We start from the raw sequence: 14,456 nt of genomic DNA on the forward strand, positions 1-14,456 counted from the left end.
ATCTCAAATATCCACACAGTCACAGTGACTTATAAGTAATATACGAGGCTCGTCCACAAAGTAAGTTTCCCTGGGGCCGTTTACAGAAACAAAACACAATTTCATGGAAATATTTATTGCAACAAATACAGCAAGTGTCCAGCTATTTTTCAACATATTCGCCACCGGAATTGAGACATTTGTCATACCATGGGACCAACTTTTGAATACCTATGTCGTAGAAGTCTGCCGCCTGGGATTGGAACCAATGTGTGACAACCATCTCCGCCTCTCTGTCATGCTCAAAACGCTGACGCTGACCGGACAGGAATTTCTTGAGGTGTAGGAAAAGATGGAAATCACTGGGAGCGAGGTCCGGGCTGTAGGGTGGATGATTAAACACCTCCCAGCTGAACTCCTGCAGGAGACTTGCTGTCCGTCGAGCCGTGTGCGGCCTAGCGTTATCACTGACCGCAGTTCACAGTCGGCGGGAGCTGGAATAAGAACCTCATTCTTCAACAGCTGCAACGATGCTACTGTGAGAACGCGGGAAGTACCGTTAGTGCATGCGCCATGCTACGTCATTGCTCTATCACGTACGCACAGTCGCTTCGCGCAATATAAGGTTTGCTAGCTGTGGGACGAGTGGGAAACTTACTTTGTGGACGCGCCTCGTATCATAGTAATCTGTAACTATGCTTATGTTGTATCTCTATACAAAATTGCACTTGCCTAGTTTCAAACTGGAAACCAAAGAACATATTTTCAGGGCCACCCTTTCTTTGTTTTTCATTGTGCGAAATTGCGATCTTAACAGAACTTAAATATCTCTAAGGATCTGTTAGCATACATCATTTAAGAATTCTATAGTAAGTAGCACCAGTGTTACTTCAAGATCTGCGAGACCGCCATGTTCCTGTTAGCAACTATGGGAAATTTAAACGTTCGAGGTCGTGTGTCCTTCAATGGCATAGTACGCATATATTGCATTCATCGAGTGGTTGTAGAGTTGAAACATGGAAAGAGACGGATGGATAGATGGATGGACAGCGTTTTGCGCACATCCTACAGAGAACGTAAAAAAATAATTTGACGTCAGTATATTTTATCTATATGCACAATTCATAAACACGATTAGCCTACAAATTTTCTGTGTAATAGTTTTATATCTAATGATTTATCTTAATGGGGTATTATTAGTGGAAATGGATAGGGGGTAACTAATTGCCTAATTGTTGTTCCGTATTTCTTGTTGTCAACCTCTACCTAGAAATTAATTTTAAGCATTACGTCGAGAAAGCTTTTATTAAGAGGTGTGAAGTTCTCAAGAAGCAAGCAGTCAGAGTAGAAATGTTTTGTTTCTGCCCGTCGATAATAATTAGTCTGTGAACGATGTGATAATGTCGCTTGTAAATATTAGAAACAAGCCAGTCCCCTTGCCGATTCCTGACAGTGAAAAATGTGGTTTGTAAGTAAAGAGACGCAAAAAGAAGTGGGGTGCTAGGGACGATGACTACAGGAAAAGTAAAGAAGGGATTTTTACTTTGTTATTATTGTACTCATCCATATTCAACGGGCCTGCACCTCGTTATTCAAAACTTACGATCTCAGACAGAGAGTGTGGGCCTGCTGCCTTTACACTCCCCTCTTAGCCTTCAGTTTTTACGAAGGTGCGTAGGGGAGTTTAAATTGCGTGTGCGTGTACGTGAGGTGAAGTTTTACGCTACATCAAGTTTCTAAATCTCCCTGAAGTCAGACTTCCTTCTTCTTTTGCTAATGCAGCCGGTAGCTACCAACTCCTTGCGTGTTCAAGTGATACATGGTTCTTCCTTTACGTGTCTACATTGCTCTTCTTCTTCTTCTTCTTTTTTGTCATCCTTACGAGTTGGACCTTCAGGTCCCTTTTCGTCCGCGTAAGGTCTTGAACTGCGTTACTGATTTTGTTATTCTTTGGTGTTATTATTGAAGTTTGTTGCTTTCATATGGTTAATTATTGTTAATAATGAATGAATGTCGCCCTGACGACGGAGGCAGTATGACCTCTGAAATGTCGGTAAACATCTACCAGACTACGCGGCGCAGCAACCCAGAAGACAGAAATCTTCATACTCATCGCCCTGATGACGGAGGCAGTATGACCTCTGAAACGTTGGTAAACATCGACCAGACTACACGGCGCAACAACTCAGAAGACAGAAATCTTCATACTCATCGCCCTGATGACGGAGGCAGTATGACCCCTGAAATGTCGGTAAACATCGACCAGACTACACGGCGCAACAACCCAGAAGACAGAAATCTTCATATTAATCGCCCTGATGACGGAGGCAGTATGACCTCTGAAATGTCGGTAAACATCTACCAGACTACGCGGCGCAACAACCCAGAAGACAGAAATCTTCATACTCACTGCTGTGAAAACCTCAAATCCTACAAATTATTGTTAACTTACTGGCTCCTTGTGTCTGGATCATCCTTGAATAGCACTCATTCAGTTGATCATGAGATTCTGTGTTATTTTGGAAAGAAATTGTTTATGTCCGTGACCAATAAACCTCGCCATTATACCTTTTTGGGAGCCAACAGAATTCAAGTTTTGGCTTAAACCTTCCCGGTATATTTGCTTAGATTTTATCGTAATATTATCCTCTAGTCTCTGTGCGGCGAAATAATGAAATCATGTGCGTTGGTAGTTAATTTATCTAAATTTTGTTTCCCATTGATTGTGAACGGATCCGTAAAAATATTACAAATGTAACATTTATATATATTTATACAAACTTACTATTATTTCTTGTGTCGTTAATTACATTTTTTTCAATACGTAGTATTTGTAGTTTAGGAATAGATGAAACTTGTTACCCACAGTTGTGGTATTAAACTGACATGTTAAGATGATTGAGAGGGTACGTCATTTAGTCATACTGGTTCAAGTACTGTCGTTATATGGCAGTAACGATCTAAGGTTTAGCTTTTTTATAAAATCCAAAAATGAGGACACAGTTAGAATTACTGCTTTAAAGGCATCTTTTCAGTGCATAAAGCATGTATTAGAACACAGAAGTCAGCAAATTTGGTTTAAATTTTATTGAGAATTGTATTTTGGCGAAATTGCGGGCCCGGCGATAACGCCATCTGGTGTCCTCAATATGAAATTAATTAAAAAAAATGCTATACCGAATTGCGATGACTCTTTGTCACAAAAGAAGCTATAAAAGTATAAAATTGTGATTTTGTAACACCGTTAAATTGCAATTCCACCAGCTACATGGCGCGCGAGGAATAAACAGCTGTTACAATATGGCAGTCGGGTTGTGGCTCTGGTAGCCATATTGTACTATTCAACGAGAAACTTACACACGTGTTGCTGTCGCATTCTGCTGGCTGGTGTGAAAAGCACATTCAAATGGACAAATGGGGCTGTTGCTATCGCAGAATTATTCTGTCGTCCTTCGTTATTAATACACATGTTTTTTTCGAAACACGTTATTTTATGTTTGAGATAGTTCTTATCGTCTATATTTAAGTAGAGGGTTCTAAAATGTGAAGCCATTTTGCGTCCGACTTGGATGGAGGTTTGCAGAAACAGATGCAGCCGAAATTTAAACTCATAAACATTATTGTATTAATATAAGGAGTGGGCCTAGTAGTGACATTTTAATATTATCTCTGTTAAAATATTCATCATAAATTGGAATAATTATGACCGTATTCTGAAATAATTGAAAAAGTTGACAGACGTTTCAGAGGTGTTTGCTACCTCCGTTATTATTGCTCTGATGATGTAGGTAGTAAGCATCTTCGAAACGCCTATAGATTTTCACGAGACTGCAAGGCCCAAAATTTGTTTTTGAACTCGCCACCACGAGAACCTGAAATCTCACTGAAATTATTTTTTTGTTTTTGCATTACAATTAGGCCATGTAACCACAAAACTATAGTTGAAACACGACAGCAAGAAGACCTCTAATTAAGGTTACGGACCTTTGTCATATAGTGTATGATTCATTATGCAGGACTCACACCCTCGTGTATTTTGTGATGAATCAACTAACTCCATGGAGCAGAGTTTTTAGTGATAAGGTGATACATTTGTCATATCGTAAATTAAGTTTTATGCGATCATCTAGTAGCGCTTAAAATGTTGATATAATTATCGAAGAGTTTTTGAAATCAATTTTAGTGTATAAATAATCGCCTTAATATAAATGCGTCTAAGTTTGTAATTTTACTGAGAAAGACTCAGTTGTCTGTAGTGATTGGAAAGGTTTGTTCGAATTTCTCTGCACGTACTATATTTTAAAAATTGGGTGTTCCGTGATTCTGCTTACCAGATTGTCCCTTATGCTCATTTACTGCAGATAAAAGACAGTACACATCGGTCACTTCTGGCCCACTCACAACGCATAAGGTCGATTGAAGATTGCGCTGAGTATAAAAATCATCGTACCGCTGTGGATAGAAATAATTATGGCAGATTGTTAGAGAAGAACGTTTTGAGTCTGTTGAGCCGATGCGGACGAAAGTTAAATTCATCCCACTTCTTTTAGTGTAGACCAACAAATATTTGATCGAAATTCGGCGTTGTCCCTTAGACTAAAGGCTATCCTCTTGTAAACGCTGAGATAAACAGTGCGGGGAACCTTGATTTGACGACAACTATACGCCTTCGTAGCGTGTTTTACTTTATTTATTTATTTATTTATGGTTTATGTAAAGCATAGTTGACTTTTCTTGGGGTCGAATAATAGGGCGAGCAATGAAAATGAATTGGAAAGGATGTGGAAGGTAGCTGGATAGCCAGTCTCTTGGCCGATATTTGAATCCAGGACTTCCGAAATACGAAGCAGGAGTGAATAGTAACCACTCGGTCGAGGTGTTTGGTCATAGCGTGGTGCTTCGTTCTATCTTTTCCAACAAATTTAGCAAGTGGTACAGATGTTTCAGTGTGGAGAAGTGGGAGAATTGACATTATCTGTAGGCATGCCCAGAATGGTCATTGTTCATTATGCCTACGGCAAAGATTAAAGTGTCAAAGGATCGTGATTTCGTAAATAAAGCGTGCTAAATATTACGTTCAGAAGAACTGTAGTCCCTTCCAGCCGTAGCGGGTATTAGTCTTCCGATGACCAGCGTATTAGTGAACTTCCGGATATTATAACCATGTATGGATTTAATGTGCACATGCGCTAATTAATTGGCATTACAGATACAGCTTCGAACTAATAAGCCTCCTCTAATTAAATGGGCGGCCTAATTAAACAGCAAAAGCACAACCCTTGCACAATGTAATTATCACCAAACCTGCGATGATTTATTGCGCAGCCCCAGCGTCTATACCACAGTATTGTAATAACCCCGTTGTCTGTCAGCCATTTTACCTTATAATTCGAAATAATGGCCGGCTACTAGAATTGCTTAGTCGAACACAGGCGGTTCCTGATTGTGGGAATAATTTGTATGTAGGCAGAAGGTACACGCATAACATAAAACCTCTCATATCTTAATAATATTATCATATCATAATGCACAACGCATTTACAAACACAGTTCTGGACACAGTCATGACTTAAATGGGAACAATTACGTCATCAGCATTGAAGTTCAAGATGGATGTCTTCTGGGTTGTAGCGCCGTGTAGTTTATTGTAATTTTATTGACGTTTCAGCACTGCCTGCTGTCTCCATCATCAGGGAATCTTGTAATAATGCAGAAGACATCCATCTTTACGCTAACCTCAGTGAGAACCTCAAATCTAAAAAAGCATTTAGGTTGTTAATATTTCTGAATTTGTGAGTAGTTTGCGTGAAGTGCATTTTATGAACGAGTGACGTGGAGTTTTGAAATTATTTTCCTGTCTAAACTTAATTATTTCGTTACGGCCTTGCTGTAGCTCAGGCGGTTAGTCATTGGATTCTTACCACTGAGGCAGGGTTCAGGCCCAGGTTAGTCCACGTCGGATTTGTGTTGGACAAAATGTCACTGAGGCCGGCTTTTCTGAGTCTTTCGATATTATCCTGTCAATAGAATTTAACTACTACTACTACTACTATGGCGTAACAGCCCAAAATCGAGCCCTAGCCTCCTCTATCTTCTTCCTCCAATCCTCTCTATCCAACGCTATCCTTCTCCAAGCTGCTGTTCCAAGGAGATTTCTGGAGTCAGTCGTCACTGCATCCAGCCATCTACCTTTAGGTCTTCCCACTGGCCTTCTCCCATATATTGTTCCTTCCAATATTTTTTTGGGTATCCTATACTCTTCCATCCTGTAGACATGTCCAGCACATTCCAACCTTCTCAGTTTAATGTGAGTTACTATATCATCACTTTTATATAGTCTATATAGCTCATGATTGTAGCGTATCCTCCACTTCGAGTTTTCCTGAACTGGTCCAAAGATTCTTCTCAAAATCTTCCTTTCAAGTGCGCCCAGCATCATTTCTGTTTTCTTTGTCAGTGTCCAGAGCTCACTTGCATAGCAGAGGATACTCCTGATGATGGTCTTATATATCCTTATTTTACTGTTTTTATGTACACAATTAGAATTCATAATCCTTTTTAACGCAAAATATATAATAGAATTTAACTGTTGCCCCATATTCACTCTTATGTCACCTGGGGGTGCACAAGGGTCCCTTCAGACGTTTAATTCTACAGGGACATAGTCTTACCTCATCGCAAAAATGACAAAAGTAATAATTATTTCGACAGTCATTTTTATTAATGAAGCTTCTTAGTTGGCTAAATGCCTGCTTCAATGGTGATAGACTTCTTGTAAGTGATTTAATACGAAACAAGTCGAGATTTTAAAAACCATTTCTTCCAAACGAGAATTCTCATACTTAGTAAAGAAAGTGTTATCGTAAGTATGAACAATAACAGCATACACACAATGACATTGGAGAATTAGCTGTGTGTTCCTGGTTGTGATGAGAATAGGTTCCTCACTTGATGACGTAATAACGTTATGGTACAGGAGCGCATCTCTTAGGCGTAGAATACACAATGATGGATTGTCTGCAACGTCTGTGCTGTGAGCATGAGGCTGAGGTTTGTATCGTGTTTAATTGGAGGCCATGTTGTGCATACAGAAACCGTATGAACGTAACTCACTACATCTTAGTCACTTTGTTTGTACATGAAATGCAAACAAGTTGCTCGCTGCTATAATATTCATCATAGATCCACCCAGCAGCAGATTTACGTCTTAGCGAAGTTGGACAAACTTCGTAAATGACTTTAAGTCCAGCAGCGCTTGGTCAGGCTAGTTTTGCTGTTTGTTGATGGTGATCAACGGCGTGATTTTTAAAAAGTTTTGTTTTGTTCAGCTCTATATTCCATGGCTTGAGACAGTTTTCTCCACCCAGAAGCCAAGACGGCGCCATGCTGTAGATACAAGCCTAGTTAGCCTAGTTAGACCAGATCCTTTTGAGTTTTTCAATAATAATACAGTGTTCGACAAAATTTAAAAATTTTCCATCGTAGCTGTGTTCAAAACATTGACAAGCAAAGAAGATTATAATAAGAAAGAATGCATTTGTGATCTCCATACGCGTCTGTCTACAGTTCGTTCGTTAACACAGTTTCACGCAACTGTCTATTACCGGCTCCCGGCCACAACTGCATGTGTCACTCCGCAGCGCTAAAAGCAACTGCCACTAAAATTACTCACAGCAGTGCAGCTGTTTCTAACGTCGTATTAAGCGCTGGTTATTGCTGTGCATATGGACATGGTTCTATATGTATATACGTGCTACAGTATACGAGGTGCGATCGACAGTTTCAAGACTGTGTCAATAGAGGGCGAACCGGATATAGTACGAGCTTCTGCCGCTAAGGGGTTGGGCCTACATTCATAGTGAATCAGTGTGCCAGCCGGCATCATCGAATTAGCATTTGTTTCTTAGTTACGGGCGTTTTGGTAGTGCATTACACCGACCCTCCTGCGATTTCGGAATGGCGTGTGCATCAAATTTTGCCAAAGACTCGCCAAAACGGCTACGGAAACCTATGAAATGCTAAAGCAAGCATTTGGGGAGTCCGCAATGGGTCGTGCACAAACTTTTGTGTGGCATTCACGTTTTAAAAATGGCCGAACCTCTGTCGATGATGACGAGCGTTCTGGACGACCATCTTCGAGCACAACGCCCGAAAATGTTACGAAGATTCGGCAGGCCATTCACGAAAATCGACGTCGTACCATGAACGACTTGTGCGACATTGTTGGGATAGGCTATGGGACCTGTCAGCTGATTCTAAAGGAAGAACTCCACATGCGACGCATCGCAGCCAAATTTGTGCCAAGGATCCTGTCTGAGGACCAGAAGCAGAATCGACTTCTCGTTTGTCAGGAGCTCAAAGATCTTGCAAGAACCGACCCCAACTTCCTTTCTAAGGTTTCCTCTTCCCAAAGATGAAAATTCAGCTAAAGGGAAGGAGATTTGAGACGATAGAAGAGATTCAGGCAGAATCGCAGATGGTGCTTGACAAGCTGACAAAGAATGATTTCCAGGGATGCTTCCAGGCTTGGCAGCGGCGCTGGGATCGTTGTGTTCACTCCCAGGGGAACTACTTCGAGGGTGATGGATGAATTTAATACCTGAGATAAGTGTACGGGTTTTTATAGGCGCAGTCTGGAAACTTTCTGATCGCACCTCGTATATATATATATATATATATATATATATATATATATATAAGCAACATGTTCGCAGTGTGATATAAACTTTAGATTTGTGCTTAAAATGTTTATTGGAGAAATATAACTTTCATTAATTTGAAATATGTGTTATCTAATAAAATAACATTATAAATAAACTCTTATTATCCGTCTATGAAACTCAATGCCATTTTAAAACGATAAATACATTCTATTGACTCAGATAAATTTATTTGCAAAATTCGCATACAAATGCGTTATGTTCTGTACTTAGGCATTCTGCATGCAGATGGCCCGATAAATGATGGTCATTGGCTGTATGGCTTTCAGTCCTTCGCTGTAAAGAGAAATCTATTATTATGTTCTGAAATGTTGCGCAGGACCTCGGACTAGGCGGATTCCTTGGAACTACCATTTCAGTTAGCTCAAAATAATTACCAGTAGCAGGTTGCTGTGAAAGTGGTAATGAATTTTGTGCCTTCTAAAAAGTCGGGAAACTTTTTGAATAGCTGAGTGAATATCAGACTCTCAAGGACATTGCTTCTGTGTATATGGAAACAGTTGAAAGTAGATTGACTCTGTCAGGAATTCCTGAAATATTAGACGTGAATTCATGAGTTTTAGAAAATACTTTTACGACTTATATTATGCCGACTACATCCAGCGTCCGCTCTGAAGCACCTGTTGCTCGCTTTCGTTGTTAAGGATCTAGGATTAAAAGCAACTGAATGCACTATGACCTTTGCATTGATGGACTCCATGGAACAAATGTAGATGTCGGAAGTGTCGCTCCTGACCTTGCATTCAGAAGATTCTTTTAATGCAGTGCTGAAAATTAATTTCAGAAGAAAGCTCTGTGTATACAAAGGGAGACGCCATATCTGCTGGTATGTTTCATTATTACGTGGTCTAACAAATGTTATGCTTCAGGTCTGGTGACACAATGCCACTGCTTGTTATGGCATGCCCCTCATTAAGAACAGATTCGTACTCATTGGCTCTACAATGTGAGGCTGCAGTCACATTGGATGCGAATTCCTGCCACTTCTGGACGCACGGATTCATGGGGCTTCGTGTGAATATAACAAACGTACGAAGCGTCTAGACAATGGTCACATTGCTTGTGGGTGAGTTTTGATAAATCCCGCAAGAATCCATACGGTCAAAGTAAATCTTTCAAAAGAGTTGATTTTTCTTCAGCGTCTGTGAAATGTGGATTACAAAGGAGCCATTGGGATTAGAATGACAAACACAATCACAATCGTGATGTGAAAGAGATATTATGAAAAATGTTTCTGTTTAATAAATTCTGTGCTTTTTTGTAAACGTAGAGTAAATTGTTTACAGAATATAACTCAAGTTCCGTAGTTCATTCGGAAGAACTCGAAAAAAAAATTGGGGTTCTTCCAAGGGATGCGGAAATATTTTTCGTATTCGCTCATTGCTCTTCTCTTCATGAACAATTCAAGAACCCAGAAGGAAAGGGAGTAATTTATCATCACTATTTTTATGAAGGTAGAAATCTCACTCATCTAAGACCGCTACAGTCCACTGTTCGCGGAAGACAGTTGCATACAGTCGTATTCAATGCCAACACCTTGGTCGTTCGAATACGCTCGACCAACAACTGTACTACTGGTAATACCATGAATTAAAATTCGACGCACATAAGTAATTAAGAACCTGGCATTACAGTGTATATTACGTAATAAATATTATTTTTTTTAGTGGGGCGGGCTTTTGGCTGTTGGACACAAGCAGGAGGGACTGTAGATTCATGGGCGCCATCTGCTGGCGTGACATGGACAGTTTGTTTGCGGTTAACCTGCTGGCCAACCCCGCCCCTAGCGCCGTCACATTACGCGTGTTAGGGCCTGCCAGAACATAGTGTGCGTTATGTGGCAACAGCAAAATATGATAGTTGCATCTGCATTCTGACCAAAGTTATCTAAATGCTTTTTTGCATATAATAAATCATTTTTGGAAAAAAAGGAGAAACAGTAGGGTTTGAGGTTCTCAGGGCGGTTGGTATGAAGATGGCTGCCTTATGGGTTGCAGTGCCATGTAGCCTGGTAGACGTTTACCAACATTTCAGAGGTCCTTGCTGCCTCCATCATCAGGTCGATGAGTGACAGGGTCTTCAAAAACATCCAGATGGATTCAGCCCCTTTACATTCCGTTAATAACAGGAACAGTTTCGGTCACTTCATCTCTTTTAATTTAATGTTTAGGTTCAAAAGTAGGTCTGTAGACAAAGAGACAATTCATCAATACTGCCCCATAAAGATAAAATGGTTCTGTATTTCTTAGGAATCTAAAACGTTCTGAGTTTTGCATATTTATGCTGTATTCAGTAGCTTCGAAAAGCATGATTTTCTTTTTACAATTTCACAAAAATCTACATTAATGTTCGTAACTGAATCAAGGGACGTGAGAGGAAAAGAAAATACACAGCTCGTCAAGCGCCAACAGAGAATATTTTGCGAGTGTTAGGACCACATTCAGACGTCAATATAGGGCGTGAAAATAGGAGTAGTATTGTGGACTCAGGATTATAAAGAAGCATAGACCACACTTCTGCAACATTCTTAAATTAAGGAATATCGCTATATGTTGTCGGTATGGAAGAAAAACGAACTAAGAAGGAACCAAGAAGTGTATCTATGTATGCTTTTAATTTGATTGTAAAATATTTGTTGTGTTTCAAAAAACTGCCGTTGAGTGCCGAGATGCTGTTTTTACAATTTTCTAAGTGATCAAAAATGCATTGTTTGCTCCCAGCATTGTAACAAGACATTTATTTTCACTGGTATAGTCTATGCCCATTAAGTAACTTAGTGGAATATCACCTTGAATGTAGGAGAAATTGAAATATTCAGGCTTTTGTCCTCCGTGTCTCAGCGGAGAATGTAAATTAATTAAAGGCTGGGCTGTGCCCTCGTTGTAAAGCTACAGAGCGGTGATTACAGAGGAAACTCGATGGCTTTTTGTCACTTCTTTCTTGTGAGAATCACACAAAAGATCAAGCTGAAACTTGATCACTGATCAAAAGTACTTATCTGCCGGTATTGCCTTTACTGTGTGATCTGAAATATACTTTAGGATCAACTGAAACTAAAGGAGGAACACAAATATTATATTATAAGGTTAGGTTGACCTCCAATGTCATAATGCTTATGCCAATTAACGTAAAAAATTCTTGGCGGTTTCAGAAGTTTAAAGAAAGAACACGCCACACACATATTGACACATAAATCACATAGAGCATGATCACATAAGTCAATTTTATTTCCTTGGGAAAGGAAATTACGTTGGAACAGTTTCAAGTAAGTGAAAAAATGTGTGTGTAATTGTTTCGTCACAGAACGTTCTTGTGATATCGAGATGGCACCCCGCCTGCTTCTTTTAGACACATCCGCATTAATGTTTACACAAGCTCGTAATCTAACACAAAGTCAATTAAAAATGTAGAACAAACGCACTGTACAAACAAACAAATAGCAGATTTGGAAACGACTGACGAGCGTAATAATTCTGATGCATTTGCTAGGACCTTTGCGAATGATTTCAGCGACTTTAAAGTGGTTAAGTAGGCGCCTGTCTGGCTGAAGATTCACCACTTAAAGCTTAAAGATGCATGTAGGTCATCATATAAAGTGTCCTTTGTTGTTTTCCGGTGTTAACCGAAAATTGAATATGCCGACAAATTTTAATAAAACTCCACAATATCGAGTGACACGAAAATCCGTTTAGCGGCTTCCGAGTTGGTACGTGCTGGCTGATAAGACACTGCGAAGTTCATAGGAGCATTTTTATCAATTTTTAGTTGCAAACGCTTCTAAAAATGAAGGTAGTATGAAATATTTTCACGAAATAAATAAAGTAAACGCCATCTTGAGTCATGTGTTCCATTTCCTTTGGAACCCACTTCGTGTCAGATCGATACCCATCTTAATTATTAATATCATTTCGTTATACGTAATAGAAATTTAATGAATCTTTTCCCTATCTTATTCTGTGCTTGGTGAACGCTTATCAGCTTGGAGTGGTGGAAGAAATAACTTCTAAGAGAAATAAATGTACTGGAATTATTATATACAGTGGTTAAGGGAATGCAAATGCATTTCCTTCAAGTCTACGTTTGGCTTCAATTAATACCTTGCAAGTCTTGACTTCTGATTCTATTATTACTTTCCAGAACGGAATGAAAAATCTAATAAAAAGTAAGAGATCGAAGAGAAGGCCTTTTTCAACTATAAGTTGTGAGAGATTTTCTTGTACTGCAGAACCGCAGAATGTGGACTCTGTCGCAGTGAAGAATTAGAAACTAAATCCTGTCCCTGCAAACCAGTTTAAAAGAGAGAACCCAGCTGTAAGGTTGTCTGTGTTACAGCTCGTAGTGCCTTAGCTGTATTTATTTATTATCCACACTTAACACAATTTATTTATATATGATAATACGTTTATGCATATATAAACCTTCTTCAGGGTTTTATCACGTCATAACTCGGGAAGATTGTCTCGTCAGTACAATTTCTAATTATGACTTGAAGAAGCAATGAAGATTTTATATATAAACTGAACCGTCGTTTGTTTCAGAAGTGATTTGTACTTAGTGTGGATATGAAAAGAAATATTTGCTTGAAGTTACTTTTTATAATTTACTTTGTGAGATGGAGTGAAACCGGAATAGTCGGTGTCCGACAGAGATTCGAACCGAGTGTTCCAGTTTATGAATAAAAGTAATTAAAATGTTTAGACATTCCGTGCCTTTAAAATTTATTTTGCTCTGTTGCTAATTAAAGTGGATTCTGTGGAAATAGGCTTTAAGGATGTGAACTGAAATTAACTGAATAGGGTTCAATGGAGGATTTAAGTGGTGGCTGTGTTATGTTTTCTCCTGAACAACGGAGAATGTTTTCAACAGTTAAATAAACATTGACTCTTCAACAAACGCTCTGTACTGGGGATCTTGTATTTTGGGCACTGACTTGTAATAACTTACTTCATGCGATTGAATTATTTTATCAACAGATGAGATTATGTAAAATCGTATGAAATAAAGGAGATTCTGAATAACATCATCAAAGTCCAATTCAACAATTTGAGAGTACAAGGTGTTTTATTACGAAGTAACTGAAAGTATTTTGAAATTGGACAGAACATTTTGTATGACTTGAACAATGGGAAGACAACGACTGTTGAAACTTGGAACGGCAAAGAATAAGCGAAAATTGGGTCAGATATTGTATAGTCTTAATGGAAATGTCGAAGGTTACATGGGATGTGAGTTATTAGTCAGTACTGTCATGAATTTGTCATGGAAAATTCATTCATATAGATTTCCGCACACACGATGGAGATTAAGGGGTGAAATGCATTCAAAACGTGGCCCTGTTTATCCAGTCATGATGGTATAACCATTACAGCTGAGTGAGGAAATTCTTCTCCCACCTGATTGCAGAAGACTTAAAATCATGATGGTGTAAACATTGCATGTTTTTTTAAGGAGTTACACTACCAGAGACACATTATTTTTGCAATGGGTTAAGACTATGTCTTTGTGAAACTGCGGTCGCTAACGGACCCATTGTCTACACTCCAGATTGTACATAAATGTAAATGGAACAATAGTGGGATGTACGACAGGGGAACAAAACCTAATAACTCTGAGAAAACCCTTCACAGTGCCATCTTGTCCACCACCAGTCTCACTGGACTGACCCGGGCGCTTATCGGGGTCGCCGCAGTGAAAGGTGGCGACTAAGTGCCTGAGGCATCATACAGACCAAAATGTTATGTCAGTTGAAGCTTTGAT

The 14,456-nt window shown here is 39.3% G+C and overlaps 1 long non-coding RNA gene across 6 annotated transcripts in view; it reads left to right on the plus strand.

The window, feature by feature from the left end:
* LOC110828484 (uncharacterized) overlaps positions 1 to 14,456 on the plus strand; it is a 321,029-nt gene that overhangs the window by 22,892 nt on the left and 283,681 nt on the right. The window contains exon 3 of one of the 6 annotated variants that reach the window (XR_015534541.1): positions 6,956 to 8,534. The exons of the other annotated variants lie outside the window; for them this stretch is intronic. This is a non-coding gene — a long non-coding RNA (uncharacterized LOC110828484). Of the gene's footprint in view, positions 1 to 6,955; positions 8,535 to 14,456 lie in introns of those variants that run through there. 6 annotated transcript variants of the gene reach the window in all.

Source organism: Zootermopsis nevadensis, unplaced genomic scaffold (assembly GCF_977971745.1).
Source record: "Zootermopsis nevadensis isolate Lab colony 2312 unplaced genomic scaffold, Znev_1.0 Znev_ptg000010l, whole genome shotgun sequence".
In the NCBI taxonomy this organism is placed as follows: domain Eukaryota; kingdom Metazoa; phylum Arthropoda; class Insecta; order Blattodea; family Termopsidae; genus Zootermopsis; species Zootermopsis nevadensis.